Here is a 19,659-nt window from a genome sequence, read left to right on the forward strand (position 1 = left end):
TTCCAATTCTACCCTTGATATCAATAGTGAATATTTTCCCAATCTAGAGGACGAGGTTAGAATAAAACACACTACTTTAGATGAGCTTCATGATGATTATCATGAAGATAATATTGATGAAGAATCATACATTTGTAGGCATAGTGATCCGGAACTAGTTACTCCATTTGAGCTTCATAATGATATATTATTTCTGGTTCAGATCCCAATAATTTTAATGATTATTCACCTATTCAAAAGGATGTGGATCTGACTAGAGATACCACCGTTTTAGACGATGTAGTTCATGATCCTTTAGCCTATAGATTATTGGACAATCCATTATTTGATGAACTTATTAATGGATCGGAGGAAGTAACTTTGATTAACACCTTAGTTAATGAGCTTTTATTAGAAACTTTCTCTTATAATCCTTTATATGATGATGGTTTAGAGGAACCGGTTTATATTGAGAATTCTGTTTTCGAGTCGAACGATTTGGAAACAGTAGTATTAGATGAACTCGTAGATATTAGTGAGGATGAATCTGACTTAGAAGAATCAATTTCCCATTTTCAGGAATCTGATGACCTAGAAATTAGGGAGATTGTGACCAGTCTATCTAGAGACGCCGAAAACTCTAAGTTTGGGGGTGATTATCGTTCTCAGTGTGCTTTAAATCTTAAAAAGGTCCCTCACTTGGGACTTGACATCAATGCCTCGACCATTCTAAAAGATTGTCTTCATACACGTTTTCCTGAATCTAATGGTGTCCATAAGGAAATTCAGTCGTTAGAAACCCATCCTCTGGTTGATGTGGTTTACCCAGGCTATGATTCCAAGATCGATTTTGTTTTCCCACCAAAAACTTTTCTACCAATTGTGGGAACATATGAGTTTAAAATGTGTCAATTTTTAAGTTTTGAGACTAAACCTAATTATTTTAGGATATTAGGGTCGACACATCTGTTTAAGGAAGACTATCACTCTCTGGCTTGTGGCAGTCTCCTTTTGTCAGCTCTTTTTGGTTTTGAAGACCCACAGTTATTCTGATTACTGTTATACGGTTCGAGTTGACTAAACCTTTCCTAAGTCTGGCTGAAGACTTTAAACTTAGCACTTCTTGGGAGGTAACCCAATCTAATGCAACCCGGTAATATCCTTCCTTAACTCTTTTACTTCAAATGGTAACAATTTCTCCTTGTTCATGTTTTTAATTTTATCTTTAGAACATTGAGGACAATGTTAGATTTAAGTTTGGGGGTATTGGGAGAAACTTTTTAGTTGCATAATAAATAAACTCCAGAGCCTAAAAATTTATGCTTATTTAGGATGGCACTAACCAATCTAAGTGGATGGAAGCATTTTGGTTTTAGGAGTTGAGGGACCAATCTGACTAGATGGAAACATCTAAAGAGTCTATTCATAAAAGCACAGAGCTCAGTTGTTAGGAATAACATGATAGTTTCACCATATCTCGTTGAGTCCTTTTCACTTCTTTTTTTTGATGTTGTTTTCTTTTTAAATATGTTTCTAAGTGATTTGGTGGGGCTCACGATTCAAGTTGTTACCAATGCTAGGGTGAATTAGAATGATTGAGATACCATGAAAAAAAAAGTTTAAAAAAAATTTTTGAGACCAGACCATTTGACCAAAAGGAATAAATTCAATAAAGTCGACCACTGGTACCCTTGTATATGCCAGTTGTGTTGACCTAGAGTTAGGTTATCGACCACTGGTACCCTTGTATATGCCAGTGTGTTGATATTAGTCAGACTAGTATCTCAATCCATTAGGATAGGTTCATTTTGGCGGAGGCCTTCAGACAGATATGGGAAACGTCGTTCACTTAGTAAACATCAAAACCATCTATGTCTTTCTATATCCATCTTCTTGATCTATCCATGTGATTAGTTTTGACTCCGGATATTGATGTCCATAGTGCGACTATCTGAGTAGAGCTCTGTCACTTATATATGAATTTTAGTATGCTTGAGTGCAAAATCGTGTACAACAATTTGAATTTCGCATCAGGGTACTTCCTCTTATAGTCAATAAGTATGCCAACCAAGGAGATTATTTAGTGCCTTCCAAGGTTATGCGTAGATAGCTAGGGTCTGATGCATTGGTTTTGTGGGTACACCTCTGTTAAACCCTCCCGAGATTAACTCGGTCACTAGGGACACCTAGTGAGTTAGGATTTTATTTTCCATATTAGTTTTGCTCGAGGACTAGCAAATAATAAGTTTGGGGGTGTTGATAGACAAATTTATGTGTCTAATATGTCTCAATTGTATGTATTGTTAGTGCTCGATTTTGTATTTATTGTGTTATTTTATGTCTTTGTAGGAAATTTTAGAGAAATAAGCCCTTGCGGCGAAATGGGCTCAAAAAGTGGTGTTTTACACCCCAGGATAAAGTGTTAAAGGCACCCCAGAAATGCGCTAAAAGCACCCGGAGAAGTTGTTAAAAACACCAGAAAAATTACTGTTTCAACTCCAAAATTACTATTTCCTCCCCAATTGCTAAAGGGACCCCAGGAATGGATAAAGGGAGGTCCCTTTCTTCCAAAATTTGAAATCAGAAAAAGGCGGGAAAAATGACGCATGCAACTGACAGAACTTTGGGAAGAATTTTTTTTGACGTGTTTTAGTGAGATTCAATCGCTGAAACTTTGTTGAAAGATGTGGTATATCATAGCAGAGCTGGTATGGGTGTTTGTTGCGATCAAATTTGGCTAGAAAATTCAATAGATGAAATCAGAGCAGACCCGTACGGGAGGAAGCTATTCACGGGATTTCTTGAGTTTTGTGGAATTTGAGCGTGTTCAGAACATGTGTTATGACTCTATCAATAGGCAGAGGCGTGACAGAGCTAAATGAGGAGATTTCTGCAGCTGTAATACGCGTGCAGGAGACGAGAATGGAAAGAAAATATTCCCAAAATATTTTTATTTACCGCCCGAGTAATGAAGATTATATGGAGTGAATGAGGGGGATTTCTTGCGCCTGTGGGGTATATATAGAGTTATAGGGTCGAAGGAAAAGGGGTGTCGAGAGTTTGGGGTCGATTGGGAGACCACAGGGAGGTTGCAGAGGCGAAGAGAAGAACTGCAGGAAAGTTTCCTGCTGTTATTGAAGAAGAAGGAGAAGACGAAGAACAGACGTCCCAGGACCGTCGTTCTTCAACAGTGTCAACAGCAGCAGCTAAGTATCGTTGTTTTACAGCAGTACACTTCTATCGTTGATTTCTGGACGCCTTTTGTGGGTCGTAGATTCACTGTTTTATACTTTTTCACTCTTTTAATCAAATTTTGAGCATCAATTATGTATTTTGAGAACATGATTAATATGACGAATTAAACCCCAAGCACTGGGACGACGGAGGAGGACGTGTTTCATCCATGTGGTAATTTAAATTAATTCTTTATTTACTTTTTGCACCAATTTTAATTGAATTAAGATTTTAATTAATTATTTGTTATTTTATTTGATGGAGCATGCTTAGTCTTAGGGATTCTTGATGCGCCATGCTCATAAAATACAAGTAATATTTTACAGAATCTACTTTGGCAAAGAATAGAGTTAATATTTGTTTTGTTTTGAACTATAATCGCCTAGAATTAAATTCTGAACCACTTGAAAATGAAAAATGGCCGAATCTTTAGTCTCAGTTTCTCGCACCAGTGTTAATATTTTTATTGTATATATTTATCTTTTTTATTAAGTTTAAAAAATTATCCTTCACAAGTCTGAGAGTTTGAACCTCATTACTACAACCCACGAAAAATCATTAATCAGCTTAATCCTCCCATGATGGAGGTTGTGAAGAAAGAAATACTCAAATTGCTAAGTGTCGGGGTGATCTACCCAATATCCGATAGCAAATGGGTTAGTCCGATACAAGTGGTACCAAAGAAGTACGGTGTTACGGTTGTTAGAAATCAATACGATGAACTTGTTCCTACAAGAGTTCAAACCGGTTGGAGAGTGTGCACTGATTACCGAAAGCTTAATTCCGCAACTCGAAAGGATCACATTCCTTTACCTTTCATTGATCAAATGTTGGAGCGGTTAACGGTGCATTCTTATTATTGTTTTTTGGACGGTTATTCGGGATACAACCAAATTGTTATTGCACCGGAGGACCAAGAGAAGACCACTTTTACTTGTCCTTTTGGAACGTTTGCATATAGACGGATGCCGTTTAGTCTTTGCAATGCACTGGATACTTTCCAAAGATGCATGGTTAGTATATTTTCGGACTATGTAGCGCATCATCGAGGTATTTATGGATGATTTCAATGTTTACAACAATTCTTTTGATAGTTGTTTAGACAACCTTGACCTAGTTCTTAAACGATGCACAAACACAAACTTTGTCCTTAATTGGAGAAATGTCACTTTATGGTAAACCATGGCATAATACTTGGTCACATCGTGTCCTCTCGAGGGCTCGAAGTGGACAAGTCAAAGATAGATTTAGTAAGAAACTTACAATATCCCACTTCGGTGAGGGAAATCCATTCATTTCTTGGACATGCAGGTTTCTATAGGCGGTTTATCAAGGATTTCTCCAAAATCTCCATGTCGATGTGCAAGTTATTACAAAAGGAGGTACCTTTTGACTTCAACAAGGAATGCAAGGATGCCTTTGACAAATTGAAGGCAATGTTGACAAGTGCGCCAATTATCAAATCACCGGATTGGAATCTTCCATTTGAATTAATGTGTGATGATAGTGATTATGCGGTTGGAGCCGTTTTGGGCCAAAGAGTGGACAAATTGTCCCATGTTATCTACTATGCATCGCGTACCCTTAATGATGCACAAATCAACTATTATACCACGGAAAAGGAGTTATTGGCTATAGTTTTTGCATTGGAAAAGTTTCGATCGTAAGTAAAGCAAATATTACAGACTGTGAAAATGACCATATTACCCTTATTGGAAATAAGTGTAATAAATATTATGGATACTGTGAAAAATGATCAAACTACCGTTATTGAAAATAAGTAAAGTAAATATTACAGACTGTGAAAATGACCATATTACCCTTATTGGAAATAAGTGCAATAAATATTATGGAGACTGTGAAAATGACCGAACTACCCTTATTGAAAATAAATAAAGTAAATATTACATATTGTGAAAATGACCATATACCTTTATTGGAAAAAAGTTCAATAAATATTATGGAGACTGTGAAAATGACCAGACTACCCATATCGAAAATAAGTAAAGTAAATATTAAGACTTTGGTGGGCACAAAGGTTATTGTATATTCCGATCATGCCGCACTTAAATACTTAATAAAGAAGAAATAAGCTAAGCCAAGGCTAATCCGATGGATCCTATTGCTACAAGAGTTCGACATAGAAATTCGAGACAAGAAAGGTGTGGAAAATACCGTTGCGGATCATCTCAGTAGACTTGTTATGTCTCAAGAAGAACTTCCATTACAAGACCGCTTTCCGGACGAACAACTTTTCTCCTTGGAAACTTCTACACCTTGGTACGCGGATATAATGAATTACTTGGTAACAAGGAAGGTACCTAATACAATGTCTAACTTCCAAAAGATGAAACTTAAGAAGATAGCCAAGCAATATGTGTGGGATGAACCATACTTATGGAAATATGGCGTGGATCAAATGATACAAAGGTGCGTGCCGAATTTCAATCTATTCTTTCTTTTTGTCACACTCTTGCTTGTGGTGGCCATTTTGGTTCTAAACGTACCGCTCTCAAAGTTCTCGAGAGTGGATTTTATTGGCCAACCTTGTTTGAAGATGCACATGTTTTTTTGCAAATCGTGTGATAGATGTCAAAGAACGGGCAATCTAGGTGATCGAAATCAAATGCCACTCATACCAATCCTCACCGTTGAGATTTTTGATGTGTAGGGAATCAATTTTATGGGCCCTTTTGTCAATTCAAATGGAAATTTTTATATACTTCTTGCGGTGGATTATGTTTCGAAATGGGTGGAAGCTAGAGCCACCAAAACTAATGATTCTCAAGTTGTTTGTGATTTTTTAAGAGAAAACATATTCACTAGGCATGGTACACCAAGAGTGGTGATAAGCGATGGAGGCTCACATTTCAAGAAGGCTTTCCACGCTCTCCTCAAGAAGTACAACATTACACATAAGATTGGTACGCCTTATCATCCACAAACTAGTGGACAAGCGGAAATTTCAAACCGGGAAATCAAGTCCATTCTTGAGAAAACGGTGAATACTACAAGGAAAGATTGGAGCTTTAAGCTTAATGATGCACTTTGGGCGTATAGAACGGCGTACAAGACACCAATTGGAATGTCTCCATATCGGTTGGTTTATGGTAAAGCTTGTCATCTTCCGGTTGAACTTGAACATAAGGCTTATTGGGAGATAAAGAAATGCAACATGGAGTATGATGAAGCGGGGAAGCAAAGAAAGTTACAACTACATGAGCTAGAGGATATACGTAATGATGCTTACGAGAGTGCCCGAATTTACAAGGAAAAGACCAAGCTTTTTCATGACAAGATGATTTCTCTGAAAAGCTTCAAAGTGGGACAAAAATTCCTTTTATATCATTCTCGCCTTAAACTATTTCCTGGAACGTTAAGGTCCCGTTGGATTGGACCATATGTTGTTACTAATGTTTTTCCTTATGGTGCAGTTGAAATTACTAGTCTTAGAGACAACTCGGTTTCCAAGGTCAACGGCCATAGATTGAAGCCATACTACGAGAACATCGCATATGTGAATGTGGAGGAACTTTCATTTGAGGATTCACTCCCACTGGAGGAGTAATGTGAAGCAAGAGACAAGTCGGGCCGTCGACTTTAAAACAAGCGCTTAATGGGAGGCAACCCATAGGTTTTGTATTTCTTATCCTTTTGCTTTTTATTTTATTTTTGTTTTTGTTTCGTTTATTTATTTTTCTTGTTCCATATCATGTTAGAATTTCCCACCTTGGCTTTACTAGGAGGATTCAATTACATTGAGGACAATTTAAGGTTTAAGTGTGGGGGAGTGGTTAAGCATTTATTTAAAAAAAAAAAAAAGATTGCATAAAACCTCCAACTTGTAGAGATTTTAGAATCACTAGCATACTTCTAGGTATGTTTACATAGAGAATTCTGACCGACATAACTGAGCTTGGAAGTGTTAGGGAACTACGTTCGGATTTCTTGCTTGTTAGAGTGTTAAATAATGGATTTTAATCATGCCGGAGATGCATATTAGGAGCAGGGAGACATGCATTATTAGAGTTGTTGATCAATCATTAGTGGAGACTACCCTACTTATATCATGCGAGGCACCGACCAGATTTCTTTATAAATAACTAAAGAGCTTTCTTTTGAGTGTGTGTCACCGTACGTTAATTCCTGGTAGAATGGTGAGCTACCTAACCTCCCACCAATAGAAGCACTGCTCTTTGATCTCTTGAGTGCTAATTTTGTCAATCATGAGGGTGACGTCTATAGATGAAAGCCTCCTTCTTGTAGTTCGATTTGCAGTTAGCACCATTCTCTCTCTCGACAATAACAAGTCCATAGAAACACCATCATCATCGACAAGGGAGCGACATCAAAATCTACAAGGAAAGTTGAAAATGTTCAAGGTTAACAAGCAACAGAACAAGAAAAGAGTAAATTTCATATCCAAGTAAAGCAACATATAATGAGCGGATTTTTTGATACATGTTGAAGACTTACGTATAAGGAGCATAATTTTGTATCCAAGTTGAAGACTTATTTACAAGAGCAAAGAAAAGAAAAAGGTGAGAATTATTGAATTTTATGATTTCGAGACGATACAAGTTGTGAAGAATCAAGCGGTAAAGTACTTTTCCCACGGCCATGGTTTGTTTTTATTTTCATTTTGTTTTGTATTTTATTTCTCTTGTTTCTAAAAAAAAAGTAAATGGAAAAAATGAAAAAAAAAATGAGACAAGAGAAAAATTTATCATTGGTTTTATTTATTTAATAAGTCGTGGGGAAGGAAAATCTATAAGGAAGTTTCAAGCGACAAGGATTTTGAGGAAGAAAGTTACAAATTGTCAAGGAGTTACGAAGTTCGAGCATTTATCATCAATAGTTGAGGCCAAAGACGACGACCAAGAAGATGAAAACGAGGAGCGAAGACGTTTCTATTGGATGCCGTGAGAGTGGTGTTATCATAATTGGCAATCGGATGTGAAGGTGAGTAAATAATCTCATCCTCGATGATAGTGGTTGATTTCCTTTCTTAGAGATCGTCAGAAAAATGGTTTTTCCAAAATGTTAAAAGATGTGGGTTTTCAAAATATTTCGGAAGTTGTCCTTCCCACCATTCAACGTGTTACAGTATTTCTCTCTTCATTCCAACCTGCACACATGTGAGAACCATAAAAGTACGTCCTTTGAGTGCAATTTCATAAAACCCTTTTTGGTGAGGAAGAAGTCGAGGCGAAATGCTTGTTGATCGCTTCTCAAACACGCGTTTTCTCATTATGGTGTGGTTATTTATCACTCAACATTTAAGAATGAGAATATGTTCTTTAGTATTTCTAACTTCTTATTACTAGCATGCAGAAACTCTATGTCCTCATAACTCTTTGGATGCTTGGGACGCTGAAACGCTTTTAAGTTGTAAGTTTTAATTTTATTTGCTCGAGGACTAGCAAAGTCTAAGTGTGGGGGAATTTGATAGGTGTAGAATACACCTTATTTACTATATATTTTTTTATGCTTTCTCTGCTATGTTTTCTTGTAAATTTTGTACTTTACGCGTGTTTTTGAGTTATTAGGTACTCTGGAGTCATGCAGAAGAAAAGAAGAAGAAATAACCCAAAATTCCACAAGAAGGACAAAATCATCAATTCATCAGGTGAACATCATTGGAAAGCAGCCACTGCTGCTGTTATTGTCAAGAGAAGCAGATTGAATGACGGAGGAAGTCGAGAACAGAGATCGTTGATATTCGAGTAAGAAATTGAATGAGATAGAGATGGGTTTTGTCTCGAGATCACTATGTTGTTGTTGAAGAAATTGCAGACACAGGGAATTAGGGTTTGATTCAAGATTGAATCTGGCAGCGAGAGATGATGGTGCTGTAAATGGAATTGATGGGTTCGATCTGAGAAGAAAGAGATAGATCTGTCGTTGTGAATAAAATGGGTTTTGTGATTGTTGATTGTCATGGGTTTGGTCCAGATTCGATAATGAAGACATGGAATCGAATGAGTAGATGCAGATGTTGTTGAAGGTGTTCCTTAGAGATTCAATGGAGAAGATGGCGATGCTTGTACGGCGGTCAAATCAGGAGAATATTATTGTTGTTGAATAATACAGGGAGGACTGAAACTGAATCGAGAAATTGAGGAAAAGAATTAGGTCATGAAACTGAAGATTGGGTACTGATGATTTTCATTGCTTGTAGACGGAAATAGAAGCTGGGTTTGGGTTGCTGCTAAGAAGTTCAGATGGATTCAAGAGTTGCAGGCAAGTTTGGATGGATTTTGGTGTGCTGTCTGTTGATCTGAATTTGTTTGAAGACAAGAAGAAGCTGCAGAGAATGGGTGTTTATCAGTGTTAGATACAGAGCAGAATTGAGTTCCTGGTGATGAAATTGAAACGAGTTACAATTCGTATCTAAAGAACTGGTTGTGATGATCCTGTCAATGGATTAAGGATAGATAGATGGTGATACTTAAATTGAGAAAGAAGATGGTGGTGCTGTTGATTGGAGACATGGGTTTGGAACATAATTGATGATGAAATAAACTTGGGTTCAGTTAGGTTCAGGTGAAGAACAACTGCTTCTGTACTAAGAGATGAACAATGGGTTCTGTTGTTGCTTCCGGTGATAGAAAAGAATAGTTGTTGGTGGTGTTTGAATGAATGTGCTTGAAATGAATAGATGTATGCTTAGGATTCTTAACAGGAGAAGACCAAAAAGAATGGCCTGAAAAATGGTCGGGAAACAGCCAGAAACAGGGGAGACTGTGCTGAAATCATTTCTCAACTGAGTCAACTCAATACCGGACGATGAGCCAATTCAACCCAAGCTAGTAAGACCAGTCAGCCGGGTTATCATCTGACTCGCTGCTGACTCAATGGCTGACTCTCTCTTCCCTTTGACCCTTGACTAACGGTTTGACCAGTCTGACCGTTAACTGTAACGGCATCAGACGGTATATTCCTCCAGTGACCGGCAGTGATACTCAGGTGGACGACGATGATTTTTCCGGCCGAATTCCAGGATTTTTTTTTCCGGCGACCCAAAAGTAGCAGAATTTTGTGAAGAGTAATCTAGACTCATGGGTTTGAGGAATTGGGCTTGAATTTGGAAGGAGTAGGTGGAAGAGTTTTACAAAGACAAGGATTTGAAATTTGAGCTACAAAAGGAAAGGGATTTTATTCCTAAGAGGATTGCAAGGATATTGAAGCTTATAAATAGAGAAGTTCTACACACACTTCTACACACCTCTTTACACACACAACACTTGTGTTTTTGCTTGCTTTCAAAATTCTTCTTTTAATTATTTGTGTGAATTTTAAAAACATGAGTAGCTAATTTTCTTATTGATTGAGGATGAATTCCTAATTCTTAACATGTTTTGAGTTTTGTTTTTAAATCTACTTTGAAGTTTTTCACATGATTATCGTTTGTTTTTACTAATAGGAATGTTTATACATTCATGGTTGATTGATAGATTGTTTAGGAGGCCTACTAAATTTATTTTTTAATTGATCTAAAGCTAGTGAAAGTTAGGGGATAAGTAATCGTTTTTTGACTCTTTACATAGGTAGCAAATACGAGATCTTACGGAGGGATTCCGTGGAGCAATTGTATGTGAAAACAACGTGCAAGTAGACCTTGAGCTAAGAGTCTAACTACTAATATCAACCTAATAAATTCATAAATCTTAATGTGTTTAACTAGATTACATCTTGAGTGAGCTACTACTAGGTGGTGGTTTGGTGATTAGAATCCGGTAGTCGAGAACTTCTGTATCCGGTGATACTAGGGATTTAGGGGTTTAGCACTGAGCTAGCTGCTTTACCTACGGTTGGTGATAATCTGTGACTAATAAAAAGTGGAAAAGAACATAACTTGAATCATTATTTTGCAACGCAGAAGGATTCCTTGATCTAATCTCTCTTATTGATTTCAACTTAAACTTTTAATTACTTTATTTACTTTCTTTCGTTTTTAAAATGTAAAACTAATCCCCCTTTTTGTGACAACTAAACAACTAAAACCTCTTGCTCCTCGTGGGAACGAACTTGACTACACTATATTACTTGTTAATTATGTGGAAAAAATATTAATTTAATTTGTTGTGGTTACGACACGCATCAACCAGCTGTGTAGCGGGTCTTTCTATCTAGCTGTTTAGCAGACATCTCTCGATCTTGCTGTTTAGCGGATCCGTCTCGCTGTTTAGCAGACATCTCTCAATCTTGTTGTTTAACGAATCTGTTTCGCTGTTTAGCAGACTTCTTTCTGTCTAGCGGTTTAGCAGACATTTCTCAACCACTGTTTAGTGGTTCTATCTAGCTGTTTAGCAGACGTCTCTCCATATCCAGCTGTAGAGCAGGTATATTTTCGTTTTTGTTTTGCTCGGGACTAGCAAAATATAAGTGTGAGGGTGTTGATAAGCACGTAAGTGCTACATTTTATACCCATATTTATATTAGTTAGAACTCTATATCTTGACTAACAACATTAGTTTAGTGTTTTTGTAGAAGGTACAAGCGAGTACGACCACCGGTTGAATAAACGGCAAAATAGAAGCCGAAACGGTATTTGCGGGAAAACTACCGTGACGCAATTCATACCACCAAAGAAGGGGAGCCGATTTAACATTGGGCTATGAATAACCAACCTACTATGTTGTCAGCAGACTCAGCACCACTAAAAATCTCAGGGAAGAAGATTATTTTATTTAATTAATGAGACAGAGCATTACTTCACTAAACAAAGAAAGTAGTTGTGTCCTTTCTATTCTATACTTGCATCCACATTTACTAGTGAACTGATGAAAGTGGAAATAAATAGAATTAAGATATTCATTGGCACGAAGAAAGGCAAGTGGTTAGAGAAGGGATCTTCATGTGTCATCGCAATAACTGTTAGTGGATAGGCGATATTTGGAGAATCATACAATTATGAGGAGGATAAAGAGAGTCGGTGGAGCCAATAAAATGGAAATGATTCGACACACGGCATTCCATCATTGGTTCATTGACGTGGAGGGAAATTCAAGAAACAGGAAAGTTGGGTTTTAAAGTCTACATTTAAATACAACAGAGAGGGCGTGCTCGGTTGGGGGTCTGTCCGGGGTTCTTTGGCTAGTGTTCCATTTCGACGGTTCTGGTCACAGTTTTGGTTTCGATAACAGAGGAGGAGAAGCTCGCTTGTGCAGTCGTGAAGGTTTAGGAGCAAATACAATAAGTGGTTTTGATATCAGTTTATTATTTATTTTTCTTATAATTTATTTTTATGGGTTTTGAAAAATCCGTAGTCATGTGTTGCTTGATCTTGTAATTAGGGGTGATGGAGAAAACTACTTTAAAGCATAGACCATTATGAATTAAATTGGAATTAATCTGGTATTAGGCTATATGAATTGAATTGTCGAAATCCAATAATTATGCTTTATTGATTTTATGAGGAATATATATATATATATATATATATATCTGAACAGTGTTCCAATTTTGTTTGTTATAGTATTTGATAATTCATGCTTAAGTTAAATCATTTGATGGGTTATGCTTAAACGACACAAATAATAATTGTGAACCTATAAATTATATTTCATAATTTCTTTGTCATTATAATTTGATAGTCCATGCTTTGGAGACACTGATGCGTTATGCTTAGGAGATGCATATTTGTTATCGAAATACATAATTTTGGAATTTGAATTCTTTTCGTGCAGAATTATAAATAGTAGTGGAATCCATAGACCCTGGTTACCGTCTCTTTTATTATATTTTGGTTAGATTAGTTATTATTTTCTTCTTTGAGTTCATTTTTCTAAAACCCAATTTTTTTCTCCCTGGTTAGTTTTCTGCTCCCTGTGGGTTTGACCCGTTCTTGCCGCTGTCTACTAGTTAGACGTCGTGGTTATCACATATAGGGTAATCCCATATCTTATTAATTTTTGGCGCCGATTCCGGAGAGCGGCTGTGGAATATTGAAAAAAGATACGCGAATTCCAGAGTTCCATGCTGAGCCAAGTAAACATCACTACGAATAAAATGTATTGTTGCATAAGAAGGGGGATTATCCGGAATATATATTTTTCCAGTAAGCTGACGATGACCACGTTCTCCTAAATACATAAAACCTTCGTTTTCTTCAGGGTCAAACAAGATAAATCTACAAGATGATATTTCTCTGCTGAATTGGACGTGAGCGTATCCATTATGAGTACTGTTATTCCATGGATTCCATGTTACACCCTCGGCTCCCATCATTTCTATTTGATCACGCGTGTTAAGGAGAGAGTGTCTAGATACATCTCGCTGTCTTACATCACGAAATTCTTTATTGTATTCACACATTCTTGGGAACAAATCAGGGTTTCCACGTCCTTGATTTAAGATCGGTGCGCACGTATTAAAATAAGAGTAAAACCAGTATTGTTGATTGGAAAAAATATGAATATTAGTAATTGATTAATTACAAATATTATATAAATAATATAGAATTTCAATAATTATCACCTCTAACACGTGCCAAAATCCAGAAAATGATTTATCCCTTGTACTTCATTTTGTGAGCGACCTGTAAATTCTACCAAAAATGGCTCCGCCGCAGTGATATTGGTTCAACGAGTCTAAATCATCAACAACGGATAACCAACCCCACTTGACAAATGATGAAGAATTGCTGAAAAATAAATGTCTGATCACCCATAACAAAAAGCATCTAACAATCTCTTCCCAATCCGCCACTAATTCTTGAGCATTCTGAGACCTTATAAACTCTGCTAAGATCGATGTCGGGATACCTCTTGATCTGATTGGCGCAAAACCTGCACCTTAAAAATCCAACATAGTTGGGTAACAAATTTGAAAATTTTCAACTTCTTCATCATCGCTATCGTCTTCATATACGGGTGTTAGACCGTTACCCACCGGTATTCCTGTAAGGAAAGTAAAATCCAGGGGTGATAAAGTCAGTTCAAAATTAGAAAAATGACATGAATTAGTACTAATCTACCATCGCTCAACCACTGCTTCTGCAACTCCTCGGTCTCCATTCGGAAAGTTAAGGCTAAATATACTACCAAAGCCACAATTATCAATCGCTTCTCGAGCAAGATCACAGGTCGTCGCTTTTTCATATAAATCATGAAATTCACGAAATCCTTCTGTAAATTGAATTTCTGGTCGACCAACATCAAAAGCGCGATTTGATATATGGTTGGAGACTCTCTTTCATGAAATTTTCCCGTATGGCCTCCTACTTGACATATTATTCGAATGCACAATTCAAATTATTAGTTATACATATCAAAAAATCTTTAAAATACAAATATAAATAAATTCAATTACACAAATTACTTACCCAGACATGTTCACAAAAATTATGAAGGAGAAAAATTACGAACGAGTAGGAGCAAATATGTGTTGGGTAATAACAATTAAAACTGAAAAAATCAAATAACTAATCAATAAAAGAGGCACTTATCTGATTTTCGTGTGTTCTCCTTAGTCAACTGTTAATGTCTTGAATATCCTGCTAAACACCATGGAAACAAGAAAAACGGTAATGGTAGATTGAGGCGCATGTTCAACATACTGTCCTTAAGACAAGAATGCCCGGCTACACTCTGAAAAAGATGATGCTATAGCCCTACGGGTACATCTGCCTCCAAGATACAACAATCTTAACAAGCTTGAATAGCACATTCAAACTTGTCCTTCTAGAACTTGGCAGCGGAAAACTCACGAATCGTTAGCACTTAGAACCCTCGTATCAAACATCGAAAAAACGAAGAAGAAGTACTAAAAATCTTTGGGGATATAAGAGAGGTTTTTCTATATATCTATACAATAAAAAAAAATTCTTCATATATATAGAACCCTAACCCGATAAAATTTGGAAGGTGTTTTTATTTTTGGAAAAACCTTTTTATTAGTAATTTTTATTCACATAAAACTGTATTTTTTCCAACAATATGTATACAAGATCTTTTCAGTTGGAGTAGAGTATGGTAGAAACATAAGGTGGAAGAATACTTGGTGAAGTTGGAAGAATACTTGGTTTCTCCAAAGGGTGAATATATATCCCTCTGTATGTTTATTTTGAATGCATGTTATGAAACAAAAACTCAACAAAATAACAAAAGTGAAGTCAAAAGTTTGAGTAAAACAAAAATTAAAGTTACTAGGAAGACAAAAATTAGAGTTACAATGCAAATAAAGTGAAAGAAAGTTGAAGAGCAAAAACAAAAATCATCAGGCTACATAGCACCCTTCCCAAACCGTGAATGAAACCAAACACCCTTGAAGGCAGAGTTAGAAATCGTCAGACCACATAGCACCCTTCCCAAACCGTGAATGAGACCAAACACGCAGAGTTAATGGCAGACATAGCAAGTTTCCCAAACCATGGATAAGAGTCATCAGACCAAAGAATTTTCACGTCGTTACAAAACGTTACAGAGACACTGACACAAAGTAACTGCTACAAAGTAAAAAAAGAAAAAAAATTGTGGCACAAAGTAACTGATCAGAGCAGTAACTGCTACAAATATTTTAATGCTCGCTATTCAATTCACCAATCGCTATTCAGTTCACCGATCGAGATACAATTTAGATTTCGGGAAACAATTCACCGATCGGTATTCAGTTTACTTTTCCCTAATGCTTTCCACGTCGATTTTATTCGATGCCAGCTCAATGGAATTCCCGGTTCCCTCATTGGAGATGCTCTAAAGGTTGGAAAAGTCTGATCCTCCTTCAACCTAGTAGGTAAGTTCTAAACAAAGTTGTTTTGTCTAGTATCCCATCTTACTAAATGGGATGCTTTGTTCTGCCAAAACAGATAACTAATAAAATTAATGGAATACACATAGAATTTTAGTGGGGGAATGATGGGATTATTAGTCGCACACTGTCTGGGAGATCTAAGATCATGCGGTTTATAATTCTATGGGTCACCCCACTCATTGCCAATTGGTTTTGAATTGGATGCCTGTATTCTAACATGGTATCATAGCAGTCTATTTGCAACGAGTCATTGACCGCGCCTTTAACCCGCGTCACCCGATTTATTGCCCACGTGCTAGACCCAACGAGGCTACACGTTAGGGGGCGTGTTGAGATTATTAGTCCCACACTGTTTGGGAATCTAAGATCCTGCCGTTTATAACTTTATGGGCCACTCCACTCATTGCCAATTGCTTTTGAGTTGGATGTCCGTACTCTAATAGGGAAAGATTCTTGAGGAAAAGGATACTACTCTAAAGTCTGACAAACTCTCCGTAAACCATGAGATGGAGGTTGGTGAAAAAAGCAGATGCTCTGTGGGAAAAAACCATGGACTCAAAGTACTTTAGAAATGAATCTCTCTTTAGAGTTAAGGGTAAAGCAAATTGCTCTTAGCATTTGGAATTGTATTAGCCAAGGACTTGAACTTATCTATATGTATAGTATTTGGGAAGTAGGAAATGGACAAAACATAAATATAATTGGGATGATAAATGGATACCTAGTATAAGGCTAAGCCTTATGGTGTGCTAATCTAGCAACTAGATTAGCAGTCCACATCAGGTAGGACAACCTCCTAACCCCTATGGTGTTGCTAATCTAGCAGTGAGTCGCTGAACCCAAAATCACACATCGCTGAACCATTCAGTGCAAAAGAAATCTCTGCTTTACGCTGAACCACATGACCCAGTCAACCTAGTTGACTACGATGAACCATTCAGCGCACAAAAAATCGGGGTTTCTTCTCAACATCACGCCCTTTACCTTTTTTTCTTCCCATTTCATTTCTTCTCCAAAAGTTACCCGAAAAATGCATGTTAAAGATTGACTATCCTAGAAACTTCTTTTTTAATTCCTTTCGTGGGTTTGTTCTCCATCGGATTTGAGAGTAGTTTCATCCAAATACCCTTCCAAATTCAGGATCCCTGTTTTCCAACACAGTCACTCATAATATTTAAGTTAGCAAAGTATTTCTCTCTTAGAATAATAGCCCACTGATCATTAGGTGAATTTATCAATCTCCAAGCAAGTTTAACAAGCAAAGCCAGGTTCATAACATCAGTTTTCCTAATGTTTAAACCTCCTAAATCCTTAGACAAAGAGATATCATACCACCCTTTAGGATAAAATCCTTTAGAGCGTCCACAATGGACGACTAAACCCAAATGTTTGGTCCAGTGGATAGGCGTAGTGGGACGGACCATCGATCAAAATTTGATCAAAGACTAAAACCCAGACCAAATTTGGTCGGCGACCAAGACCAAACCCAAATATAGTCGGGCGTTTATATAGTCCACGCCCCATCACCAGGCGGACGTATAGTCCACGTCCCACACCAGGCGGACGTATAGTCCACGCCCCACACCAGGCGGACGTATAATGCACGCCTATTTTTTTTTTCTTTTGTGTGGGGCGTGGTTTATACCTCCGCCCCACTCTTTACAAATTTCAAATGCATGGGGCGGGCTTAATACCTCCGCCCCACTCTTTACAAATTTTTTTTTTGAATTTTTATGCACCGGGCGAACGTATAGTCCCCGTCCCACACCAGGCGAACGTATAACGTACGTCTGACCAAATTTAATTTTTCCACCGTAACGTCACACACCAGACTAAACCCAAAATTTGGTCTTTTTTTCCCTCTTTGGTCTTTGGTTATACTCGCACCACTGCAATTGCTCTTAGTACCCTCTTTTCTACCCACCAAAAATTCATTTGTATACTGTCCATAAAGGGGACAATAACAATATCACCAAAAAATTATGCTTCTTTCTTTAGCTCTACATTCACTTCCTTTCTTCCATTCTGCCCATTTAAGAAAATAAATCAAATTACTCTCCTCCACAGATTAAGTATTCAAAGACATAATATTAACATCGGTGGTATCCAGTCATACCGGTGCTACAAATAATCAAGCAACCACATTTGCCAATTTGATCAGTTTAGACTGCATCCATGACTTCCTAACAACCATCCTCTCTGTGAAATGGTTTCCAGCAGAAAGGATACCTATGAAAAGTTCCACAGGTCCATCAGAAAGAGGTAGGGCTTGCCAAGCACTAGACATCTCTAGATGCCTCTGTGGTTCAAAACTTGGATGCGATGTTGGTAAGGTAGCCGCAAAAATGGAATGCACTTCAATATCCCCATATACAGTGATAAACCAGCAGCATCCTCAAGAACAAATCCTTGTTGAATTATAAACAGAAGTGAGTGGAAAGGAAATATATATCAAGGTTCAATAATATAAAATGCAGGATTCGGAAGTTACTTACGGTGTGGTAAGGGAAAGAGGTTACATGCCTCCCATCACTATGGACATGATAACCTTCTAAGCCAACACTAAGCGTAAGCACAAACAACTTCTTCTCTTCGAATGGGTATGCCCAATCAACTGCAACCTTCTTTGTTCAACCAATTAACCTATTTAACCACCATTTCGCTTTTGATTCCTCTGATCGATTGTGTCATCTCGAATCCAGTTCTCACACTTAACCTGCCCATCAACCACACAGTCCAAATGATACTCAGACCAGATAATTCACTACGACTGCTCAAGCAAATGGCATTTCACAAAACACACAGGTGAATAGTGTTCCAATTATATCGAAATTGAACTACGTCGAAATAACCAAATATTTCACCACAATTCTACAAAGACCGAACTAAGAAAACCAAAAGCAAAAATAACTCAACAAGAGATTGATCAGCAAACTAGGTTACCAGTTTCTTCACCAGCTTTTGATTTCCAACCTTCACACCTAAGAGCAGTATTCCATTGCTCATATCATTCTGCTACTGCAACAACACCATTCAGCCTTCATAACACCACCAGTTTGCAGCTTCATCACCTCAATTCGTCTCTGCTTTCACTGTATTCAATCCATTTCCAATTCTAACAACAGCAGCTTTATCCATATTTCATCTCAAGAACATCCACCCATCGACGATCAATTAAAAACCCTAGCTTCTGAATTTATCAAAAGCTAATCACCACCATCTTCACCACCGTTCCAATGTCATTCAATCCCAAAAGTTTCGATTGTAGTCGCTCTTCAAACACCACCAACAACAGCTTCTCGATCTCAACAACGCCACCATCTTTCGTGTGTTTTTGAATCAATCAATAGCACCATTGTACTTTCCCTGTCTCAGATCCAGAGCAAAAACCCATTTAATCTTCATCAAATCTTCTCATGGTTCTTCACAGAATCAACCCTAATTCTCGACAGCCACCATCATGTGAATCAACTTAAATAACAACACGACCATTTCTTTTCTGTGGCATCACGAGCAGCTCCAAATCTCGTCGATTTGATTTTTATGAGAAGAAATCGAGAGGAGGAAGAAGAAGAAAGGGAAAAAAAAAACAGATTGAAATATTTGGAGATGGCCGGGTTTCGACCCCAGGACCTCTAATTCGTTTTTGTTCTAAAAAATTACGCCCACGTCCTTTTTGGTTACAACAAA

The 19,659-nt window shown here is 37.4% G+C and overlaps 1 long non-coding RNA gene across 1 annotated transcript; it reads right to left on the reverse strand.

Moving 5' to 3' along the window:
* Nucleotides 1-17,748: 17,748 nt before the first annotated feature.
* LOC113323882 lies at nucleotides 17,749-19,531 on the reverse strand. The gene is made up of 4 exons (XR_003347894.1): nucleotides 18,913-19,531; nucleotides 18,465-18,685; nucleotides 18,086-18,377; nucleotides 17,749-17,994 (listed from the first exon to the last, which is right to left on the reverse strand). It is a non-coding gene; the product is annotated as an uncharacterized LOC113323882 (long non-coding RNA).
* Nucleotides 19,532-19,659: the final 128 nt, after the last annotated feature.

The sequence above is a fragment of the Papaver somniferum genome, chromosome 11 (genome assembly GCF_003573695.1).
Source record: "Papaver somniferum cultivar HN1 chromosome 11, ASM357369v1, whole genome shotgun sequence".
Lineage (NCBI taxonomy): Eukaryota > Viridiplantae > Streptophyta > Magnoliopsida > Ranunculales > Papaveraceae > Papaver > Papaver somniferum.